The 24,827-nt window shown below is 49.2% G+C and overlaps 5 non-coding genes across 5 annotated transcripts; all 5 read right to left on the reverse strand.

Annotated features, from left to right (window-relative positions):
• Positions 1–1,483: 1,483 nt before the first annotated feature.
• On the reverse strand, positions 1,484–1,593 carry TRNAL-CAA (transfer RNA leucine (anticodon CAA)). Its single transcript has 2 exons — positions 1,556–1,593; positions 1,484–1,529 (listed from the first exon to the last, which is right to left on the reverse strand). It is a non-coding gene; the product is annotated as a tRNA-Leu (tRNA).
• A 4,312-nt stretch (positions 1,594–5,905) lies between these two features.
• TRNAL-CAA (transfer RNA leucine (anticodon CAA)) lies at positions 5,906–6,015 on the reverse strand. The gene is made up of 2 exons: positions 5,978–6,015; positions 5,906–5,951 (listed from the first exon to the last, which is right to left on the reverse strand). It is a non-coding gene; the product is annotated as a tRNA-Leu (tRNA).
• A 4,312-nt stretch (positions 6,016–10,327) lies between these two features.
• TRNAL-CAA (transfer RNA leucine (anticodon CAA)) lies at positions 10,328–10,437 on the reverse strand. The gene is made up of 2 exons: positions 10,400–10,437; positions 10,328–10,373 (listed from the first exon to the last, which is right to left on the reverse strand). It is a non-coding gene; the product is annotated as a tRNA-Leu (tRNA).
• Positions 10,438–14,749: 4,312 nt separating this feature from the next.
• Positions 14,750–14,859, reverse strand: TRNAL-CAA (transfer RNA leucine (anticodon CAA)). Its single transcript has 2 exons — positions 14,822–14,859; positions 14,750–14,795 (listed from the first exon to the last, which is right to left on the reverse strand). It is a non-coding gene; the product is annotated as a tRNA-Leu (tRNA).
• Positions 14,860–19,176: 4,317 nt separating this feature from the next.
• TRNAL-CAA (transfer RNA leucine (anticodon CAA)) lies at positions 19,177–19,286 on the reverse strand. Its single transcript has 2 exons — positions 19,249–19,286; positions 19,177–19,222 (listed from the first exon to the last, which is right to left on the reverse strand). It is a non-coding gene; the product is annotated as a tRNA-Leu (tRNA).
• Positions 19,287–24,827: the final 5,541 nt, after the last annotated feature.

A 24,827-nucleotide genomic window follows, 5' to 3' on the forward strand; every position in this document is an offset into this window, starting at 1 on the left:
CTGGCATTAGCAGCTTGCTGCTGTAAGAGCTCACTGACAGGACATAGTTCCCTGTGTTGGCCTACCCAGGCCCTGCTGAAGATGTTTGGTTGCCCATTTCAACATGATGGTTGGTGGCCCCCTTCTGAGAGCGAAAACAGTCTGGGGCACTCCTGGGGTGCATACATTACAATGGTGAAAAGGGTAAGGTTACTAGCCGCTGATTATCAGGAGACGGCCATCCAGCAGGGATACTAAACATGAATTGCCCACTGAAGAGCAATAAACCCTTCTTTGTCAGCAAGAGGCTGATGTGGAGGAACAAGTGTTTGGAGGCAATGAGGTGATAACACGTCTGTAAATCCTGCAAACATGGGGGAAGTCGCTGCCCCCCATACCCTTGCCCAAGACTTGAGGCCACTTTAATTTGCAAAGATTGAAAGGGCCTGACGGCGTCCCTGGGCTTATCTGCAAGTAAAAGCCTGCTACAATAAGGGCTCACCGCCAGGACAAAGCTCTCTGTATTGCTCCAGTCTGCTATTAACATAGCTGCTCCTGTATGAGATCGCAGGCAGACCATGGGGCACTTTTTGTACCCACTCTTAGCCTGTATCTCGGGGTCCTGGATTTCTAGTATCTGTGAATAGCATAGGGGGTAGATTATTGTCAGTACATGTCTTAATGACGCAAACGAGTGTGTGCTTGGCTGTGCACAGGCACACACGCACAGATACAGACACACACGGTCTACTTATCCATAGAGACTTACTTCAGAGACACATGTAGGAAGAGGAAGCTAGCTGCACACATAGTAAAGATGTGTAGACATACATAAACTTACACAGAAAGATACCAATAACATAACCATATTAAGGGAAGCGCCACAAATATCTGCAGACATGGACAAACACAGAGACATAGCGGCTGCGTAAAGATGCACGTACATAGAGTGCAGGCATACAGGCAGCACACATAAACATGCAAGCACACATTGCTCTCTCCCTTCACAGGCTGTCCAGTTAGGAATGGTGTGCTAAGAAAAGGGCGACCAGCAGACTGTGTGACCAGCAGCCCGGCTAGCTCAGTCGGTAGAGCATGAGACTCTTAATCTCAGGGTCGTGGGTTCGAGCCCCACGTTGGGCGCGGCATTCTTTTACTGATATTTTTCACATTTTATTTTACACACCTAAGTCACCTGCAAAATAAACTCAAGTTACGTCCTCTCGCAGATCTCTCTCCTACAGTACTCTATGGCCCAATGAATACATCTCAGCTACAGTCCTTCACGCGCAACTAGTGGGATTTACCACCAATCAGTGGCCAGGGCTCAGCCCGCCTCCTGTGACGTGTTTCCTGAAGACAACAGCCCAGCTCTCCCCACCCTCCGTGCGCACCCCTACAAGTTAGAGCGATCTGTCAGGATTGGCAAGTTTAAGGACCGTCTATATACCGTGGCGCGAATCACCCCGATCCGAAAGCGGCTGGAAAAAAAAAAAAAAGGTTGTGTCAGAAGTGGGATTTGAACCCACGCCTCCAATTGGAGACCAGAACACCCAGCTGGGAAAGAGAATCAGCTCTTGAGTCTGGCGCCTTAGACCGCTCGGCCATCCTGACAACTGGAAGGTGCAGCAGGGTAAAGAGTACAGGCTCTGGAGATGCAGGAGAAACAACGACGTATCAGCGTGTAACGGGAACCCGAGAAGCAGCATTCAGCTTTAATCATCTGCAATGGAATATCACACACTATGCAACATCACTCTCGTGTTCTGCATTGCAGATAAGCAAGGGCATGTTCCACAACAGGCATCAGGTACAGACTACATCAGAACACGCTTAACATGGATTCCAGAACAGACACCAGCAGTGGCATACATTGGGACAAACACCAGCCGGGAAACATTCAGTCTCGGACATCAAGGATGGAATTTTGCAAAACAGCCACCAACTCGCCATCTTTCATCACCTACTGAATATTCAAGGGCAGCCATCAATACATTAATATTCTGGGGCACACATCAACAGTTGGGGTTCCTAGAACAGCTCTTGGCAAAGCAGCATTTTAGAACAAATATCAGCAATGCCCCCTTCTAGATCGCTCGTTAGTAGTGGGGTAGTCCAGAGCAGACACTTTTCTGGAATATTTTAGGACGGACACCCACAGAGGGCGCTACGAAAGCATTCAGCAGTAATTAAACACTAAACAAATGTTATCAGCACCCAGTTATTACAGGCAGGTATGGCCAATGAGAGAAACCTCAATGGCCATTAGGAACAGAATATTCTAGAACAGGTATTGTGAATCGCATACCGTGATCTTGAAGGGGTAAAAACAGACTACCCTTTAGACAGCAGTTTTGTTGTTGACAAAACAGAAGGCATACTGTGGATAGGCAGGGTGACAGGGGAAGACAAGTTAAAAGGTTAAATACAGTATACAGAGGGGGACATTAATAAAAGGGTTGATTTAAATTTGGAAAAGTAAAGGGAATGGCAGAGTATGGGGAGTGGATAAGGGGAGGGGGACCCCACATTTGCACAAAAAAGTTGTCAGCAAATGGGCCAATTTTCTCATTTTAGGGAGTTGGAGAAGACCTAAAAACCACCAAAGTCTTAAGCAAGTCTGTGGACAGCCATCATATCTGGGTGATGTCACAACAGCCATTCGAGTTAGACGATTGTAGTTCAGACTTTAGCATAGAAACTTTTTAGAACAAAGATCAGCACTAGATATTCGCCAGTGACATCAGCAATAAAAACGTTTACAACTTTGGTAGATCTGAACTTCGGTGACATACTGCGGTGGACTGTAAAGGACCTGCAAAAGATGGTTAAATTAGAGGACAGTCGCAGAGGTGGGGTCTGAGAGCCCTAATGCAGCCCAGCCCAGTGCCATGCACTAGAGTGCGGATGCCTTTGGGAAGGAAGAGATAGGGTGCATGTAGTCTCTGCAGGTATTCCAAGGCTAAGCAGGGTCCTGTCCGTGGACTGTGGAAAGGTGCAAAACGCAGAGTCGTGCTCCCGAAGAATCTCAAGGCTATGACGTGGCTGTCAGTATGGACCAATCTGCCATTAACACCATGCTCAGTCCGGATCACAGATGGGAAAGCGCCCTCTCTACTGGACCAATCTGCCATTAACTGCCTCTTCCTGTAGGAGTTCGCAGGCATGCCATGGCTCCCAGTGTCAAGCAAATCTGCCATTAACTGCCTGCCTTGTATTATCTCAAAGCCGAGCCAGAGCTCTCTGTACTGGGTCTGTCTGCCCACAACAGCCTGGTCTGTATTATCTGAGAGCCAGGCTAAAGCTCTCTGTATTGGGCCGAGCTGCCAATAACAGCCTGCTCCTGTAAGAGTGCCCAGCCAGGCCGTGTCTCAGAATCTATGGGGTTACTTTTGGTGACTATACAAGCCTCTCCCTTCGACTCCTCACCTGGTGTTTATGAGGAGTCGTCAGAGGACGCAATCTACTTCTGTCCCCTCTGAGGTGCTGTCTTCTTCTTTCCCTTCTTTTGGAAGAGGTAAGGGCGGGCTCCCCCAGCGGCCACTTTGACTAATATGCAAAAAGCCTGGCAGTGGGGTCTCCGGGGAGCCAACCCCACTCCAGGGAAAAGCCGACAGGCAGAAATACCCTGGTATCCTTAGCTAGTGCAGGTAGGTTTGGTTTGGTAACAGGATGGCCGCTAAAGCAGTTGTTCCACCTGTCGGGTGATGGATGAGTAGAGTATTCGAGCAGATAGACCACCGGAGAAAGACTTCAACCTGAATGGCCAGTCACAGGTAAGAGGAATGGACTATAGGGTCCAGAATGCACAGCAAGGATGCTTACTGAAGAGCGGGGTAACGTCCTAGGAAAGGAATGAAAACAGACTGGAACCTCGATGTTATTACAAGGTAAGCGGGAAATGGAAGAGTCCCCAGAGACTGGGTGAACAACAGGAGACTGCCACAGACAAGAGAGCATGCAGTGGCCGAGCGGCCGGGCAAAGGGAAGGTAGACAGGAGATGAGCGCGGAGCGCGCAGCACAAAGGTGGAAAGAAAGAGCAAGAGGGAGCCGTTAGAGCAACGGAACCCAGAGCGGCCAGAAAGCCGAATGAAAGCGGGAAACTAGCGTCTCACCTTACAGTTGAGCAGGGTTGCAACGCACTGATGCAATCCCCTGATTTCGGGATATACATGGCGGTGGCCCTGTTGGTGAGCTACTAGACCGCTAAGACATGTTCCAACAGTTACGTGCCAGGACCGTCTTAGCGTCCTACAGCGATCCCAGACCTTCCAGGACCGGTTCAAGACACTGTGGCTGTCGGCGTTATCTCAGTCTTCCGTTAACTGCCTGCCTTGTATTAGCTCACAGCCGAGCCAGAGCTCTCTATACTGGGCCTGTTTGCCACCAAGAGCCTGATCTGTGTTATCTCACAGCCAGGCTATAGTTCTGTATATTGCACCAACCTGGCATTAGCAGCTTGCTGCTGTAAGAGCTCACTGACAGGACATAGTTCCCTGTGTTGGCCTACCCAGGCCCTGCTGAAGATGTTTGGTTGCCCATTTCAACATGATGGTTGGTGGCCCCCTGCTGAGAGCGAAAACAGTCTGGGGCACTCCTGGGGTGCATACATTACAATGGCGAAAAGGGAAGGTTACTAGCCGCTGATTATCAGGAGACGGCCATCCAGCAGGGATACTAAACATGAATTGCCCACTGAAGAGCAATAAACCCTTCTTTGTCAGCAAGAGGCTGATGTGGAGGAACAAGTGTTTGGAGGCAATGAGGTGATAACACGTCTGTAAATCCTGCAAACATGGGGGAAGTCGCTGCCCTCCATACCCTTGCCCAAGACTTGAGGCCACTTTAATTTGCAAAGATTGAAAGGGCCTGACGGCGTCCCTGGGCTTATCTGCAAGTAAAAGCCTGCTACAATAAGGGCTCACCGCCAGGACAAAGCTCTCTGTATTGCTCCAGTCTGCTATTAACACAGCTGCTCCTGTATGAGATCGCAGGCAGACCATGGGGCTCTTTTTGTACCCACTCTTAGCCTGTATCTCGGGGTCCTGGATTTCTAGTATCTGTGAATGGCCTAGGGGGTAGATTATGGTCAGTACATGTCTTAATGACGCAAACGAGTGTGTGCTTGGCTGTGCACAGGCACACACGCACAGATACAGACACACACGGTCTACTTATCCATAGAGACTTACTTCAGAGACACATGTAGGAAGAGGAAGCTAGCTGCACACATAGTAAAGATGTGTAGACATACATAAAATTACACAGAAAGATACCAATAACATAACCATATTAAGGGAAGCGCCACAAATATCTGCAGACATGGACAAACACAGAGACATAGCGGCTGCGTAAAGATGCACGTACATAGAGTGCAGGCATACAGGCAGCACACATAAACATGCAAGCACACATTGCTCTCTCCCTTCACAGGCTGTCCAGTTAGGAATGGTGTGCTAAGAAAAGGGCGACCAGCAGACTGTGTGACCAGCAGCCCGGCTAGCTCAGTCGGTAGAGCATGAGACTCTTAATCTCAGGGTCGTGGGTTCGAGCCCCACGTTGGGCGCGGCATTCTTTTACTGATATTTTTCACATTTTATTTTACACACCTAGGTCACCTGCAAAATAAACTCAAGTTACGTCCTCTCGCAGATCTCTCTCCTACAGTACTCTATGGCCCAATGAATACATCTCAGCTACAGTCCTTCACGCGCAACTAGTGGGATTTACCACCAATCAGTGGCCAGGGCTCAGCCCGCCTCCTGTGACGTGTTTCCTGAAGATAACAGCCCAGCTCTCCCCACCCTCCGTGCGCACCCCTACAAGTTAGAGCGATCTGTCAGGATTGGCAAGTTTAAGGACCGTCTATATACCGTGGCGCGAATCACCCCGATCCGAAAGCGGCTGGAAAAAAAAAAAAGGTTGTGTCAGAAGTGGGATTTGAACCCACGCCTCCAATTGGAGACCAGAAAACCCAGCTGGGAAAGAGAATCAGCTCTTGAGTCTGGCGCCTTAGACCGCTCGGCCATCCTGACAACTGGAAGGTGCAGCAGGGTAAAGAGTACAGGCTCTGGAGATGCAGGAGAAACAACGACGTATCAGCGTGTAACGGGAACCCGAGAAGCAGCATTCAGCTTTAATCATCTGCAATGGAATATCACACACTATGCAACATCACTCTCGTGTTCTGCATTGCAGATAAGCAAGGGCATGTTCCACAACAGGCATCAGGTACAGACTACATCAGAACACGCTTAACATGGATTCCAGAACAGACACCAGCAGTGGCATACATTGGGACAAACACCAGCCGGGAAACATTCAGTCTCGGACATCAAGGATGGAATTTTGCAAAACAGCCACCAACTCGCCATCTTTCATCACCTACTGAATATTCAAGGGCAGCCATCAATACATTAATATTCTGGGGCACACATCAACAGTTGGGGTTCCTAGAACAGCTCTTGGCAAAGCAGCATTTTAGAACAAATATCAGCAATGCCCCCTTCTAGATCGCTCGTTAGTAGTGGGGTAGTCCAGAGCAGACACTTTTCTGGAATATTTTAGGACGGACACCCACAGAGGGCGCTACGAAAGCATTCAGCAGTAATTAAACACTAAACAAATGTTATCAGCACCCAGTTATTACAGGCAGGTATGGCCAATGAGAGAAACCTCAATGGCCATTAGGAACAGAATATTCTAGAACAGGTATTGTGAATCGCATACCGTGATCTTGAAGGGGTAAAAACAGACTACCCTTTAGACAGCAGTTTTGTTGTTGACAAAACAGAAGGCATACTGTGGATAGGCAGGGTGACAGGGGAAGACAAGTTAAAAGGTTAAATACAGTATATAGAGGGGGACATTAATAAAAGGGTTGATTTAAATTTGGAAAAGTAAAGGGAATGGCAGAGTATGGGGAGTGGATAAGGGGAGGGGGACCCCACATTTGCACAAAAAAGTTGTCAGCAAATGGGCCAATTTTCTCATTTTAGGGAGTTGGAGAAGACCTAAAAACCACCAAAGTCTTAAGCAAGTCTGTGGACAGCCATCATATCTGGGTGATGTCACAACAGCCATTCGAGTTAGACGATTGTAGTTCAGACTTTAGCATAGAAACTTTTTAGAACAAAGATCAGCACTAGATATTCGCCAGTGACATCAGCAATAAAAACGTTTACAACTTTGGTAGATCTGAACTTCGGTGACATACTGCGGTGGACTGTAAAGGACCTGCAAAAGATGGTTAAATTAGAGGACTGTCGCAGAGGTGGGGTCTGAGAGCCCTAATGCAGCCCAGCCCAGTGCCATGCACTAGAGTGCGGATGCCTTTGGGAAGGAAGAGATAGGGTGCATGTAGTCTCTGCAGGTATTCCAAGGCTAAGCAGGGTCCTGTCCGTGGACTGTGGAAAGGTGCAAAACGCAGAGTCGTGCTCCCGAAGAATCTCAAGGCTATGACGTGGCTGTCAGTATGGACCAATCTGCCATTAACACCATGCTCAGTCCGGATCACAGATGGGAAAGCGCCCTCTCTACTGGACCAATCTGCCATTAACTGCCTCTTCCTGTAGGAGTTCGCAGGCATGCCATGGCTCCCAGTGTCAGGCAAATCTGCCATTAACTGCCTGCCTTGTATTATCTCAAAGCCGAGCCAGAGCTCTCTGTACTGGGTCTGTCTGCCCACAACAGCCTGGTCTGTATTATCTGAGAGCCAGGCTAAAGCTCTCTGTATTGGGCCGAGCTGCCAATAACAGCCTGCTCCTGTAAGAGTGCCCAGCCAGGCCGTGTCTCAGAATCTATGGGGTTACTTTTGGTGACTATACAAGCCTCTCCCTCCGACTCCTCACCTGGTGTTTATGAGGAGTCGTCAGAGGACGCAATCTACTTCTGTCCCCTCTGAGGTGCTGTCTTCTTCTTTCCCTTCTTTTGGAAGAGGTAAGGGCGGGCTCCCCCAGCGGCCACTTTGACTAATATGCAAAAAGCCTGGCAGTGGGGTCTCCGGGGAGCCAACCCCACTCCAGGGAAAAGCCGACAGGCAGAAATACCCTGGTATCCTTAGCTAGTGCAGGTAGGTTTGGTTTGGTAACAGGATGGCCGCTAAAGCAGTTGTTCCACCTGTCGGGTGATGGATGAGTAGAGTATTCGAGCAGATAGACCACCGGAGAAAGACTTCAACCTGAATGGCCAGTCACAGGTAAGAGGAATGGACTATAGGGTCCAGAATGCACAGCAAGGATGCTTACTGAAGAGCGGGGTAACGTCCTAGGAAAGGAATGAAAACAGACTGGAACCTCGATGTTATTACAAGGTAAGCGGGAAATGGAAGAGTCCCCAGAGACTGGGTGAACAACAGGAGACTGCCACAGACAAGAGAGCATGCAGTGGCCGAGCGGCCGGGCAAAGGGAAGGTAGACAGGAGATGAGCGCGGAGCGCGCAGCACAAAGGTGGAAAGAAAGAGCAAGAGGGAGCCGTTAGAGCAACGGAACCCAGAGCGGCCAGAAAGCCGAATGAAAGCGGGAAACTAGCGTCTCACCTTACAGTTGAGCAGGGTTGCAACGCACTGATGCAATCCCCTGACTTCGGGATATACATGGCGGTGGCCCTGTTGGTGAGCTACTAGACCGCTAAGACATGTTCCAACAGTTACGTGCCAGGACCGTCTTAGCGTCCTACAGCGATCCCAGACCTTCCAGGACCGGTTCAAGACACTGTGGCTGTCGGCGTTATCTCAGTCTTCCGTTAACTGCCTGCCTTGTATTAGCTCACAGCCGAGCCAGAGCTCTCTATACTGGGCCTGTTTGCCACCAAGAGCCTGATCTGTGTTATCTCACAGCCAGGCTATAGTTCTGTATATTGCACCAACCTGGCATTAGCAGCTTGCTGCTGTAAGAGCTCACTGACAGGACATAGTTCCCTGTGTTGGCCTACCCAGGCCCTGCTGAAGATGTTTGGTTGCCCATTTCAACATGATGGTTGGTGGCCCCCTGCTGAGAGCGAAAACAGTCTGGGGCACTCCTGGGGTGCATACATTACAATGGCGAAAAGGGAAGGTTACTAGCCGCTGATTATCAGGAGACGGCCATCCAGCAGGGATACTAAACATGAATTGCCCACTGAAGAGCAATAAACCCTTCTTTGTCAGCAAGAGGCTGATGTGGAGGAACAAGTGTTTGGAGGCAATGAGGTGATAACACGTCTGTAAATCCTGCAAACATGGGGGAAGTCGCTGCCCCCCATACCCTTGCCCAAGACTTGAGGCCACTTTAATTTGCAAAGATTGAAAGGGCCTGACGGCGTCCCTGGGCTTATCTGCAAGTAAAAGCCTGCTACAATAAGGGCTCACCGCCAGGACAAAGCTCTCTGTATTGCTCCAGTCTGCTATTAACACAGCTGCTCCTGTATGAGATCGCAGGCAGACCATGGGGCTCTTTTTGTACCCACTCTTAGCCTGTATCTCGGGGTCCTGGATTTCTAGTATCTGTGAATGGCCTAGGGGGTAGATTATGGTCAGTACATGTCTTAATGACGCAAACGAGTGTGTGCTTGGCTGTGCACAGGCACACACGCACAGATACAGACACACACGGTCTACTTATCCATAGAGACTTACTTCAGAGACACATGTAGGAAGAGGAAGCTAGCTGCACACATAGTAAAGATGTGTAGACATACATAAACTTACACAGAAAGATACCAATAACATAACCATATTAAGGGAAGCGCCACAAATATCTGCAGACATGGACAAACACAGAGACATAGCGGCTGCGTAAAGATGCACGTACATAGAGTGCAGGCATACAGGCAGCACACATAAACATGCAAGCACACATTGCTCTCTCCCTTCACAGGCTGTCCAGTTAGGAATGGTGTGCTAAGAAAAGGGCGACCAGCAGATTGTGTGACCAGCAGCCCGGCTAGCTCAGTCGGTAGAGCATGAGACTCTTAATCTCAGGGTCGTGGGTTCGAGCCCCACGTTGGGCGCGGCATTCTTTTACTGATATTTTTCACATTTTATTTTACACACCTAGGTCACCTGCAAAATAAACTCAAGTTACGTCCTCTCGCAGATCTCTCTCCTACAGTACTCTATGGCCCAATGAATACATCTCAGCTACAGTCCTTCACGCGCAACTAGTGGGATTTACCACCAATCAGTGGCCAGGGCTCAGCCCGCCTCCTGTGACGTGTTTCCTGAAGACAACAGCCCAGCTCTCCCCACCCTCCGTGCGCACCCCTACAAGTTAGAGCGATCTGTCAGGATTGGCAAGTTTAAGGACCGTCTATATACCGTGGCGCGAATCACCCCGATCCGAAAGCGGCTGGAAAAAAAAAAAAGGTTGTGTCAGAAGTGGGATTTGAACCCACGCCTCCAATTGGAGACCAGAACACCCAGCTGGGAAAGAGAATCAGCTCTTGAGTCTGGCGCCTTAGACCGCTCGGCCATCCTGACAACTGGAAGTTGCAGCAGGGTAAAGAGTACAGGCTCTGGAGATGCAGGAGAAACAACGACGTATCAGCGTGTAACGGGAACCCGAGAAGCAGCATTCAGCTTTAATCATCTGCAATGGAATATCACACACTATGCAACATCACTCTCGTGTTCTGCATTGCAGATAAGCAAGGGCATGTTCCACAACAGGCATCAGGTACATACTACATCAGAACACGCTTAACATGGATTCCAGAACAGACACCAGCAGTGGCATACATTGGGACAAACACCAGCCGGGAAACATTCAGTCTCGGACATCAAGGATGGAATTTTGCAAAACAGCCACCAACTCGCCATCTTTCATCACCTACTGAATATTCAAGGGCAGCCATCAATACATTAATATTCTGGGGCACACATCAACAGTTGGGGTTCCTAGAACAGCTCTTGGCAAAGCAGCATTTTAGAACAAATATCAGCAATGCCCCCTTCTAGATCGCTCGTTAGTAGTGGGGTAGTCCAGAGCAGACACTTTTCTGGAATATTTTAGGACGGACACCCACAGAGGGCGCTACGAAAGCATTCAGCAGTAATTAAACACTAAACAAATGTTATCAGCACCCAGTTATTACAGGCAGGTATGGCCAATGAGAGAAACCTCAATGGCCATTAGGAACAGAATATTCTAGAACAGGTATTGTGAATCGCATACCGTGATCTTGAAGGGGTAAAAACAGACTACCCTTTAGACAGCAGTTTTGTTGTTGACAAAACAGAAGGCATACTGTGGATAGGCAGGGTGACAGGGGAAGACAAGTTAAAAGGTTAAATACAGTATATAGAGGGGGACATTAATAAAAGGGTTGATTTAAATTTGGAAAAGTAAAGGGAATGGCAGAGTATGGGGAGTGGATAAGGGGAGGGGGACCCCACATTTGCACAAAAAAGTTGTCAGCAAATGGGCCAATTTTCTCATTTTAGGGAGTTGGAGAAGACCTAAAAACCACCAAAGTCTTAAGCAAGTCTGTGGACAGCCATCATATCTGGGTGATGTCACAACAGCCATTCGAGTTAGACGATTGTAGTTCAGACTTTAGCATAGAAACTTTTTAGAACAAAGATCAGCACTAGATATTCGCCAGTGACATCAGCAATAAAAACGTTTACAACTTTGGTAGATCTGAACTTCGGTGACATACTGCGGTGGACTGTAAAGGACCTGCAAAAGATGGTTAAACTAGAGGACTGTCGCAGAGGTGGGGTCTGAGAGCCCTAATGCAGCCCAGCCCAGTGCCATGCACTAGAGTGCGGATGCCTTTGGGAAGGAAGAGATAGGGTGCATGTAGTCTCTGCAGGTATTCCAAGGCTAAGCAGGGTCCTGTCCGTGGACTGTGGAAAGGTGCAAAACGCAGAGTCGTGCTCCCGAAGAATCTCAAGGCTATGACGTGGCTGTCAGTATGGACCAATCTGCCATTAACACCATGCTCAGTCCGGATCACAGATGGGAAAGCGCCCTCTCTACTGGACCAATCTGCCATTAACTGCCTCTTCCTGTAGGAGTTCGCAGGCATGCCATGGCTCCCAGTGTCAGGCAAATCTGCCGTTAACTGCCTGCCTTGTATTATCTCAAAGCCGAGCCAGAGCTCTCTGTACTGGGTCTGTCTGCCCACAACAGCCTGGTCTGTATTATCTGAGAGCCAGGCTAAAGCTCTCTGTATTGGGCCGAGCTGCCAATAACAGCCTGCTCCTGTAAGAGTGCCCAGCCAGGCCGTGTCTCAGAATCTATGGGGTTACTTTTGGTGACTATACAAGCCTCTCCCTCCGACTCCTCACCTGGTGTTTATGAGGAGTCGTCAGAGGACGCAATCTACTTCTGTCCCCTCTGAGGTGCTGTCTTCTTCTTTCCCTTCTTTTGGAAGAGGTAAGGGCGGGCTCCCCCAGCGGCCACTTTGACTAATATGCAAAAAGCCTGGCAGTGGGGTCTCCGGGGAGCCAACCCCACTCCAGGGAAAAGCCGACAGGCAGAAATACCCTGGTATCCTTAGCTAGTGCAGGTAGGTTTGGTTTGGTAACAGGATGGCCGCTAAAGCAGTTGTTCCACCTGTCGGGTGATGGATGAGTAGAGTATTCGAGCAGATAGACCACCGGAGAAAGACTTCAACCTGAATGGCCAGTCACAGGTAAGAGGAATGGACTATAGGGTCCAGAATGCACAGCAAGGATGCTTACTGAAGAGCGGGGTAACGTCCTAGGAAAGGAATGAAAACGGACTGGAACCTCGATGTTATTACAAGGTAAGCGGGAAATGGAAGAGTCCCCAGAGACTGGGTGAACAACAGGAGACTGCCACAGACAAGAGAGCATGCAGTGGCCGAGCGGCCGGGCAAAGGGAAGGTAGACAGGAGATGAGCGCGGAGCGCGCAGCACAAAGGTGGAAAGAAAGAGCAAGAGGGAGCCGTTAGAGCAACGGAACCCAGAGCGGCCAGAAAGCCGAATGAAAGCGGGAAAGTAGCGTCTCACCTTACAGTTGAGCAGGGTTGCAACGCACTGATGCAATCCCCTGACTTCGGGATATACATGGCGGTGGCCCTGTTGGTGAGCTACTAGACCGCTAAGACATGTTCCAACAGTTACGTGCCAGGACCGTCTTAGCGTCCTACAGCGATCCCAGACCTTCCAGGACCGGTTCAAGACACTGTGGCTGTCGGCGTTATCTCAGTCTTCCGTTAACTGCCTGCCTTGTATTAGCTCACAGCCGAGCCAGAGCTCTCTATACTGGGCCTGTTTGCCACCAAGAGCCTGATCTGTGTTATCTCACAGCCAGGCTATAGTTCTGTATATTGCACCAACCTGGCATTAGCAGCTTGCTGCTGTAAGAGCTCACTGACAGGACATAGTTCCCTGTGTTGGCCTACCCAGGCCCTGCTGAAGATGTTTGGTTGCCCATTTCAACATGATGGTTGGTGGCCCCCTGCTGAGAGCGAAAACAGTCTGGGGCACTCCTGGGGTGCATACATTACAATGGCGAAAAGGGAAGGTTACTAGCCGCTGATTATCAGGAGACGGCCATCCAGCAGGGATACTAAACATGAATTGCCCACTGAAGAGCAATAAACCCTTCTTTGTCAGCAAGAGGCTGATGTGGAGGAACAAGTGTTTGGAGGCAATGAGGTGATAACACGTCTGTAAATCCTGCAAACATGGGGGAAGTCGCTGCCCCCCATACCCTTGCCCAAGACTTGAGGCCACTTTAATTTGCAAAGATTGAAAGGGCCTGACGGCGTCCCTGGGCTTATCTGCAAGTAAAAGCCTGCTACAATAAGGGCTCACCGCCAGGACAAAGCTCTCTGTATTGCTCCAGTCTGCTATTAACACAGCTGCTCCTGTATGAGATCGCAGGCAGACCATGGGGCTCTTTTTGTACCCACTCTTAGCCTGTATCTCGGGGTCCTGGATTTCTAGTATCTGTGAATGGCCTAGGGGGTAGATTATGGTCAGTACATGTCTTAATGACGCAAACGAGTGTGTGCTTGGCTGTGCACAGGCACACACGCACAGATACAGACACACACGGTCTACTTATCCATAGAGACTTACTTCAGAGACACATGTAGGAAGAGGAAGCTAGCTGCACACATAGTAAAGATGTGTAGACATACATAAACTTACACAGAAAGATACCAATAACATAACCATATTAAGGGAAGCGCCACAAATATCTGCAGACATGGACAAACACAGAGACATAGCGGCTGCGTAAAGATGCACGTACATAGAGTGCAGGCATACAGGCAGCACACATAAACATGCAAGCACACATTGCTCTCTCCCTTCACAGGCTGTCCAGTTAGGAATGGTGTGCTAAGAAAAGGGCGACCAGCAGACTGTGTGACCAGCAGCCCGGCTAGCTCAGTCGGTAGAGCATGAGACTCTTAATCTCAGGGTCGTGGGTTCGAGCCCCACGTTGGGCGCGGCATTCTTTTACTGATATTTTTCACATTTTATTTTACACACCTAGGTCACCTGCAAAATAAACTCAAGTTACGTCCTCTCGCAGATCTCTCTCCTACAGTACTCTATGGCCCAATGAATACATCTCAGCTCCAGTCCTTCACGCGCAACTAGTGGGATTTACCACCAATCAGTGGCCAGGGCTCAGCCCGCCTCCTGTGACGTGTTTCCTGAAGACAACAGCCCAGCTCTCCCCACCCTCCGTGCGCACCCCTACAAGTTAGAGCGATCTGTCAGGATTGGCAACTTTAAGGACCGTCTATATACCGTGGCGCGAATCACCCCGATCCGAAAGCGGCTGGAAAAAAAAAAAAGGTTGTGTCAGAAGTGGGATTTGAACCCACGCCTCCAATTGGAGACCAGAACACCCAGCTGGGAAAGAGAATCAGCTCTTGAGTCTGGCGCCTTAGACCGCTCGGCCATCCTGACAACTGGAAGTTGCAGCAGGGTAAAGAGTACAGGCTCTGGAGATGCAGGAGAAACAACGACGTATCAGCGTGTAACGGGAACCCGAGAAGCAGCATTCAGCTTTAATCATCTGCAATGGAATATCACACACTATGCAACATCACTCTCGTGTTCTGCATTGCAGATAAGCAAGGGCATGTTCCACAACAGGCATCAGGTACAGACTACATCAGAACACGCTTAACATGGATTCCAGAACAGACACCAGCAGTGGCATACATTGGGACAAACACCAGCCGGGAAACATTCAGTCTCGGACATCAAGGATGGAATTTTGCAAAACAGCCACCAACTCGGCATCTTTCATCACCTACTGAATATTCAAGGGCAGCCATCAATACATTAATATTCTGGGGCACACATCAACAGTTGGGGTTCCTAGAACAGCTCTTGGCAAAGCAGCATTTTAGAACAAATATCAGCAATGCCCCCTTCTAGATCGCTCGTTAGTAGTGGGGTAGTCCAGAGCAGACACTTTTCTGGAATATTTTAGGACGGACACCCACAGAGGGCGCTACGAAAGCATTCAGCAGTAATTAAACACTAAACAAATGTTATCAGCACCCAGTTATTACAGGCAGGTATGGCCAATGAGAGAAACCTCAATGGCCATTAGGAACAGAATATTCTAGAACAGGTATTGTGAATCGCATACCGTGATCTTGAAGGGGTAAAAACAGACTACCCTTTAGACAGCAGTTTTGTTGTTGACAAAACAGAAGGCATACTGTGGATAGGCAGGGTGACAGGGGAAGACAAGTTAAAAGGTTAAATACAGTATATAGAGGGGGACATTAATAAAAGGGTTGATTTAAATTTGGAAAAGTAAAGGGAATGGCAGAGTATGGGGAGTGGATAAGGGGAGGGGGACCCCACATTTGCACAAAAAAGTTGTCAGCAAATGGGCCAATTTTCTCATTTTAGGGAGTTGGAGAAGACCTAAAAACCACCAAAGTCTTAAGCAAGTCTGTGGACAGCCATCATATCTGGGTGATGTCACAACAGCCATTCGAGTTAGACGATTGTAGTTCAGACTTTAGCATAGAAACTTTTTAGAACAAAGATCAGCACTAGATATTCGCCAGTGACATCAGCAATAAAAACGTTTACAACTTTGGTAGATCTGAACTTCGGTGACATACTGCGGTGGACTGTAAAGGACCTGCAAAAGATGGTTAAACTAGAGGACTGTCGCAGAGGTGGGGTCTGAGAGCCCTAATGCAGCCCAGCCCAGTGCCATGCACTAGAGTGCGGATGCCTTTGGGAAGGAAGAGATAGGGTGCATGTAGTCTCTGCAGGTATTCCAAGGCTAAGCAGGGTCCTGTCCGTGGACTGTGGAAAGGTGCAAAACGCAGAGTCGTGCTCCCGAAGAATCTCAAGGCTATGACGTGGCTGTCAGTATGGACCAATCTGCCATTAACACCATGCTCAGTCCGGATCACAGATGGGAAAGCGCCCTCTCTACTGGACCAATCTGCCATTAACTGCCTCTTCCTGTAGGAGTTCGCAGGCATGCCATGGCTCCCAGTGTCAGGCAAATCTGCCATTAACTGCCTGCCTTGTATTATCTCAAAGCCGAGCCAGAGCTCTCTGTACTGGGTCTGTCTGCCCACAACAGCCTGGTCTGTATTATCTGAGAGCCAGGCTAAAGCTCTCTGTATTGGGCCGAGCTGCCAATAACAGCCTGCTCCTGTAAGAGTGCCCAGCCAGGCCGTGTCTCAGAATCTATGGGGTTACTTTTGGTGACTATACAAGCCTCTCCCTCCGACTCCTCACCTGGTGTTTATGAGGAGTCGTCAGAGGACGCAATCTACTTCTGTCCCCTCTGAGGTGCTGTCTTCTTCTTTCCCTTCTTTTGGAAGAGGTAAGGGCGGGCTCCCCCAGCGGCCACTTTGACTAATATGCAAAAAGCCTGGCAGTGGGGTCTCCGGGGAGCCAACCCCACTCCAGGGAAAAGCCGACAGGCAGAAATACCCTGGTATCCTTAGCTAGTGCAGGTAGGTTTGGTTTGGTAACAGGATGGCCGCTAAAGCAGTTGTTCCACCTGTCGGGTGATGGATGAGTAGAGTATTCGAGCAGATAGACCACCGGAGAAAGACTTCAACCTGAATGGCCAGTCACAGGTAAGAGGAATGGACTATAGGGTCCAGAATGCACAGCAAGGATGCTTACTGAAGAGCGGGGTAACGTCCTAGGAAAGGAATGAAAACAGACTGGAACCTCGATGTTATTACAAGGTAAGCGGGAAATGGAAGAGTCCCCAGAGACTGGGTGAACAACAGGAGACTGCCACAGACAAGAGAGCATGCAGTGGCCGAGCGGCCGGGCAAAGGGAAGGTAGACAGGAGATGAGCGCGGAGCGCGCAGCACAAAGGTGGAAAGAAAGAGCAAGAGGGAGCCGTTAGAGCAACGGAACCCAGAGCGGCCAGAAAGCCGAATGAAAGCGGGAAACTAGCGTCTCACCTTACAGTTGAGCAGGGTTGCAACGCACTGATGCAATCCCCTGACTTCGGGATATACATGGCGGTGGCCCTGTTGGTGAGCTACTAGACCGCTAAGACATGTTCCAACAGTTACGTGCCAGGACCGTCTTAGCGTCCTACAGCGATCCCAGACCTTCCAGGACCGGTTCAAGACACTGTGGCTGTCGGCGTTATCTCAGTCTTCCGTTAACTGCCTGCCTTGTATTAGCTCACAGCCGAGCCAGAGCTCTCTATACTGGGCCTGTTTGCCACCAAGAGCCTGATCTGTGTTATCTCACAGCCAGGCTATAGTTCTGTATATTGCACCAACCTGGCATTAGCAGCTTGCTGCTGTAAGAGCTCACTGACAGGACATAGTTCCCTGTGTTGGCCTACCCAGGCCCTGCTGAAGATGTTTGGTTGCCCATTTCAACATGATGGTTGGTGGCCCCCTGCTGAGAGCGAAAACAGTCTGGGGCACTCCTGGGGTGCATACATTACAATGGTGAAAAGGGAAGGTTACTAGCCGCTGATTATCAGGAGACGGCCATCCAGCAGGGATACTAAACATGAATTGCCCACTGAAGAGCAATAAACCCTTCTTTGTCAGCAAGAGGCTGATGTGGAGGAACAAGTGTTTGGAGGCAATGAGGTGATAACACGTCTGTAAATCCTGCAAACATGGGGGAAGTCGCTGCCCCCCATACCCTTGCCCAAGACTTGAGGCCACTTTAATTTGCAAAGATTGAAAGGGCCTGACGGCGTCCCTGGGCTTATCTGCAAGTAAAAGCCTGCTACAATAAGGGCTCACCGCCAGGACAAAGCTCTCTGTATTGCTCCAGTCTGCTATTAACACAGCTGCTCCTGTATGAGATCGCAGGCAGACCATGGGGCTCTTTTTGTACCCACTCTTAGCCTGTATCTCGGGGTCCTGGATTTCTAGTATCTGTGAATGGCATAGGGGGTAGATTATGGTCAGTACATGTCTTAATGACGCAAACGAGTGTGTGCTTGGCTGTGCACAGGCACACACGCACAGATACAGACACACACGGTCTACTTATCCATAGAGACTTACTTCAGAGACACATGTAGGAAGAGGAAGCTAGCTGCACACATAGTAAAGATGTGTAGACATACATAAACTTACACAGAAAGATACCAATAACATAACCATATTAAGGGAAGCGCCACAAATATCTGCAGACATGGACAAACACAGAGACATAGCGGCTGCGTAAAGATGCACGTACATAGAGTGCAGGCATACAGGCAGCACACATAAACATGCAAGCACACATTGCTCTCTCCCTTCACAGGCTGTCCAGTTAGGAATGGTGTGCTAAGAAAAGGGCGACCAGCAGACTGTGTGACCAGCAGCCCGGCTAGCTCAGTCGGTAGAGCATGAGCCTCTTAATCTCAGGGTCGTGGGTTCGAGCCCCACGTTGGGCGCGGCATTCTTTTACTGATATTTTTCACATTTTATTTTACACACCTAGGTCACCTGCAAAATAAACTCAAGTTACGTACTCTCGCAGATCTCTCTCCTACAGTACTCTATGGCCCAATGAATACATCTCAGCTCCAGTCCTTCACGCGCAACTAGTGGGATTTACCACCAATCAGTGGCCAGGGCTCAGCCCGCCTCCTGTGACGTGTTTCCTGAAGACAACAGCCCAGCTCTCCCCACCCTCCGTGCGCACCCCTACAAGTTAGAGCGATCTGTCAGGATTGGCAAGTTTAAGGACCGTCTATATACCGTGGCGCGAATCACCCCGATCCGAAAGCGGCTGGAAAAAAAAAAAAAAAAAGGTTGTGTCAGAAGTGGGATTTGAACCCACGCCTCCAATTGGAGACCAGAACACGCAGCTGGGAAAGAGAATCAGCTCTTGAGTCTGGCGCCTTAGACCGCTCGGCCATCCTGACAACTGGAAGGTGCAGCAGAGTAAAGAGTACAGGCTCTGGAGATGCAGGAGAAAAAACGACGTATCAGCGTGTAACGGGAACCCGAGAAGCAGCATTCAGCTTTAATCATCTGCAATGGAATATCACACACTATGCAACATCACTCTCGTGTTCTGCATTGCAGATAAGCAAGGGCATGTTCCACAACAGGCATCAGGTACGGACTACATCAGAACACGCTTAACATGGATTCCAGAACAGACACCAGCAGTGGCATACATTGGGACAAACACCAGCCGGGAAACATTCAGTCTCGGACATCAAGGATGGAATTTTGCAAAACAGCCACCAACTCGGCATCTTTCATCACCTACTGAATATTCAAGGGCAGCCATCAATACATTAATATTCTGGGGCACACATCAACAGTTGGGGTTCCTAGAACAGCTCTTGGCAAAGCAGCATTTTAGAACAAATATCAGCAATGCCCCCTTCTAGATCGCTCGTTAGTAGTGGGGTAGTCCAGAACAGACACTTTTCTGGAATATTTTAGGACGGACACCCACAGAGGGCGCTACGAAAGCATTCAGCAGTAATTAAACACTAAACAAATGTTATCAGCACCCAGTTATTACAGGCAGGTATGGCCAATGAGAGAAACCTCAATGGCCATTAGGAACAGAATATTCTAGAACAGGTATTGTGAATCGCATACCGTGATCTTGAAGGGGTAAAAACAGACTACCCTTTAGACAGCAGTTTTGTTGTTGACAAAACAGAAGGCATACTGTGGATAGGCAGGGTGACAGGGGAAGACAAGTTACAAGGTTAAATACAGTATATAGAGGGGGACATTAATAAAAGGGTTGATTTAAATTTGGAAAGGTAAAGGGAATGGCAGAGTATGGGGAGTGGATAAGGGGAGGGGGACCCCACATTTGCACAAAAAAGTTGTCATCAAATGGGCCAATTTTCTCATTTTAGGGAGTTGGAGAAGACCTAAAAACCACCAAAGTCTTAAGCAAGGCTGTGGACAGCCATCATATCTGGGTGATGTCACAACAGCCATTCGAGTTAGACGATTGTAGTTAAGACTTTAGCATAGGAACTTTTTAGAACAAAGATCAGCACTAGATATTCGCCAGTGACATCAGCAATAAAAACGTTTACAACTTTGGTAGATCTGAACTTCGGTGATATACTGCGGTGGACTGTAAAGGACCTGCAAAAGATGGTTAAACTAGAGGACTGTCGCAGAGGTGGGGTCTGAGAGCCCTAATGCAGCCCAGCCCAGTGCCATGCACTAGAGTGCGGATGCCTTTGGGAAGGAAGAGATAGGGTGCATGTAGTCTCTGCAGCTATTCCAAGGCTAAGCAGGGTCCTGTCCGTGGACTGTGGAAAGGTGCAAAACGCAGAGTCGTGCTCCTGAAGAATCTCAAGGCTATGACGTGGCTGTCAGTATGGACCAATCTGCCCTTAACAGCATGCTCAGTCCGGATCACAGATGGGAAAGCGCCCTCTCTACTGGACCAATCTGCCATTAACTGCCTCTTCCTGTAGGAGTTCGCAGGCATGCCATGGCTCCCAGTGTCAGGCAAATCTGCCGTTAACTGCCTGCCTTGTATTATCTCAAAGCCGAGCCAGAGCTCTCTGTACTGGGTCTGTCTGCCCACAACAGCCTGGTCTGTATTATCTGAGAGCCAGGCTAAAGCTCTCTGTATTGGGCCGAGCTGCCAATAACAGCCTGCTCCTGTAAGAGTGCCCAGCCAGGCCGTGTCTCAGAATCTATGGGGTTACTTTTGGTGACTATACAAGCCTCTCCCTCCGACTCCTCACCTGGTGTTTATGAGGAGTCGTCAGAGGACGCAATCTACTTCTGTCCCCTCTGAGGTGCTGTCTTCTTCTTTCCCTTCTTTTGGAAGAGGTAAGGGCGGGCTCCCCCAGCGGCCACTTTGACTAATATGCAAAAAGCCTGGCAGTGGGGTCTCCGGGGAGCCAACCCCACTCCAGGGAAAAGCCGACAGGCAGAAATACCCTGGTATCCTTAGCTAGTGCAGGTAGGTTTGGTTTGGTAACAGGATGGCCGCTAAAGCAGTTGTTCCACCGGTCGGGTGATGGATGAGTAGAGTATTCGAGCAGATAGACCACCGGAGAAAGACTTCAACCTGAATGGCCAGTCACAGGTAAGAGGAATGGACTATAGGGTCCAGAATGCACAGCAAGGATGCTTACTGAAGAGCGGGGTAACGTCCTAGGAAAGGAATGAAAACGGACTGGAACCTCGATGTTATTACAAGGTAAGCAGGAAATGGAAGAGTCCCCAGAGACTGGGTGAACAACAGGAGACTGCCACAGACAAGAGAGCATGCAGTGGCCGAGCGGCCGGGCAAAGGGAAGGTAGACAGGAGAAGAGCGCGGAGCGCGCAGCACAAAGGTGGAAAGAAAGAGCAAGAGGGAGCCGTTAGAGCAACGGAACCCAGAGCGGCCAGAAAGCCGAATGAAAGCGGGAAACTAGCGTCTCACCTTACAGTTGAGCAGGGTTGCAACGCACTGATGCAATCCCCTGACTTCGGGATATACATGGCGGTGGCCCTGTTGGTGAGCTACTAGACCGCTAAGACATGTTCCAACAGTTACGTGCCAGGACCGTTTTAGCATCCTACAGCGATCCCAGACCTTCCAGGACCGATTCAAGACACTGTGGCTATCGGCGTTAACTCAGTCTTCCGTTAACTGCCTGCCTTGTATTAGCTCACAGCCGAGCCAGAGCTCTCTATACTGGGCCTGTTTGCCACCAAGAGCCTGATCTGTGTTATCTCACAGCCAGGCTATAGTTCTGTATATTGCACCAACCTGGCATTAGCAGCTTGCTGCTGTAAGAGCTCACTGACAGGACATAGTTCCCTGTGTTGGCCTACCCAGGCCCTGCTGAAGATGTTTGGTTGCCCATTTCAACATGATGGTTGGTGGCCCCCTGCTGAGAGCGAAAACAGTCTGGGGCACTCCTGGGGTGCATACATTACAATGGTGAAAAGGGAAGGTTACTAGCCGCTGATTATCAGGAGACGGCCATCCAGCAGGGATACTAAACATGAATTGCCCACTGAAGAGCAATAAACCCTTCTTTGTCAGCAAGAGGCTGATGTGGAGGAACAAGTGTTTGGAGGCAATGAGGTGATAACACGTCTGTAAATCCTGCAAACATGGGGGAAGTCGCTGCCCCCCATACCCTTGCCCAAGACTTGAGGCCACTTTAATTTGCAAAGATTGAAAGGGCCTGACGGCGTCCCTGGGCTTATCTGCAAGTAAAAGCCTGCTACAATAAGGGCTCACCGCCAGGACAAAGCTCTCTGTATTGCTCCAGTCTGCTATTAACACAGCTGCTCCTGTATGAGATCGCAGGCAGACCATGGGGCTCTTTTTGTATCCACTCTTAGCCTGTATCTCGGGGTCCTGGATTTCTAGTATCTGTGAATGGCATAGGGGGTAGATTATTGTCAGTACATGTCTTAATGACGCAAACGAGTGTGTGCTTGGCTGTGCACAGGCACACACGCACAGATACAGACACACACGGTCTACTTATCCATAGAGACTTACTTCAGAGACACATGTAGGAAGAGGAAGCTAGCTGCACACATAGTAAAGATGTGTAGACATACATAAACTTACACAGAAAGATACCAATAACATAACCATATTAAGGGAAGCGCCACAAATATCTGCAGACATGGACAAACACAGAGACATAGCGGCTGCGTAAAGATGCACGTACATAGAGTGCAGGCATACAGGCAGCACACATAAACATGCAAGCACACATTGCTCTCTCCCTTCACAGGCTGTCCAGTTAGGAATGGTGTGCTAAGAAAAGGGCGACCAGCAGACTGTGTGACCAGCAGCCCGGCTAGCTCAGTCGGTAGAGCATGAGACTCTTAATCTCAGGGTCGTGGGTTCGAGCCCCACGTTGGGCGCGGCATTCTTTTACTGATATTTTTCACATTTTATTTTACACACCTAGGTCACCTGCAAAATAAACTCAAGTTACGTCCTCTCGCAGATCTCTCTCCTACAGTACTCTATGGCCCAATGAATACATCTCAGCTCCAGTCCTTCACGCGCAACTAGTGGGATTTACCACCAATCAGTGGCCAGGGCTCAGCCCGCCTCCTGTGACGTGTTTCCTGAAGACAACAGCCCAGCTCTCCCCACCCTCCGTGCGCACCCCTACAAGTTAGAGCGATCTGTCAGGATTGGCAACTTTAAGGACCGTCTATATACCGTGGCGTGAATCACCCCGATCTGAAAGAGGCTGGAAAAAAAAAAGGTTGTGTCAGAAGTGGGATTTGAACCCACGCCTCCAATTGGAGACCAGAACACCCAGCTGGGAAAGAGAATCAGCTCTTGAGTCTGGCCCTTAGACCGCTCATCCTGACAACTGAAAGGTGCAGCAGGGTAAAGAGTACAGGCTCTGGAGCTGCAGGAGAAACAACGGCGTATCAGCGTGTAACGGGAACCCGAGAAGCAGCATTCAGCTTTAATCATCTGCAATGGAATATCACACACTATGCAACATCACTCTCGTGTTCTGCATTGCAGATAAGCAAGGGCATGTTCCACAACAGGCATCAGGTACGGACTACATCAGAACACGCTTAACATGGATTCCAGAACAGACACCAGCAGTGGCATACATTGGGACAAACACCAGCTGGGGAACATTCAGTCTCGGACATCAAGGATGGAATTTTGCAAAACAGCCACCAACTCGGCATCTTTCATCACCTACTGAATATTCAAGGGCAGCCATCAATACATTAATATTCTGGGGCACACATCAACAGTTGGGGTTCCTAGAACAGCTCTTGGCAAAGCAGCATTTTAGAACAAATATCAGCAATGCCCCCTTCTAGATCGCTCGTTAGTAGTGGGGTAGTCCAGAACAGACACTTTTCTGGAATATTTTAGGACGGACACCCACAGAGGGCGCTACGAAAGCATTCAGCAGTAATTAAACACTAAACAAATGTTATCAGCACCCAGTTATTACAGGCAGGTATGGCCAATGAGAGAAACCTCAATGGCCATTAGGAACAGAATATTCTAGAACAGGTATTGTGAATCGCATACCGTGATCTTGAAGGGGTAAAAACAGACTACCCTTTAGACAGCAGTTTTGTTGTTGACAAAACAGAAGGCATACTGTGGATAGGCAGGGTGACAGGGGAAGACAATTTAAAAGGTTAAATACAGTATATAGAGGGGGACATTAATAAAAGGGTTGATTTAAATTTGGAAAGGTAAAGGGAATGGCAGAGTATGGGGAGTGGATAAGGGGAGGGGGACCCCACATTTGCACAAAAAAGTTGTCATCAAATGGGCCAATTTTCTCATTTTAGGGAGTTGGAGAAGACCTAAAAACCACTAAAGTCTTAAGCAAGGCTGTGGACAGCCATCATATCTGGGTGATGTCACAACAGCCATTCGAGTTAGACGATTGTAGTTAAGACTTTAGCATAGGAACTTTTTAGAACAAAGATCAGCACTAGATATTCGCCAGTG

The sequence above is a fragment of the Ambystoma mexicanum genome, chromosome 13, assembly GCF_040938575.1.
Source record: "Ambystoma mexicanum isolate Mex_15411 chromosome 13, UKY_AmexF1_1, whole genome shotgun sequence".
Lineage (NCBI taxonomy): Eukaryota > Metazoa > Chordata > Amphibia > Caudata > Ambystomatidae > Ambystoma > Ambystoma mexicanum.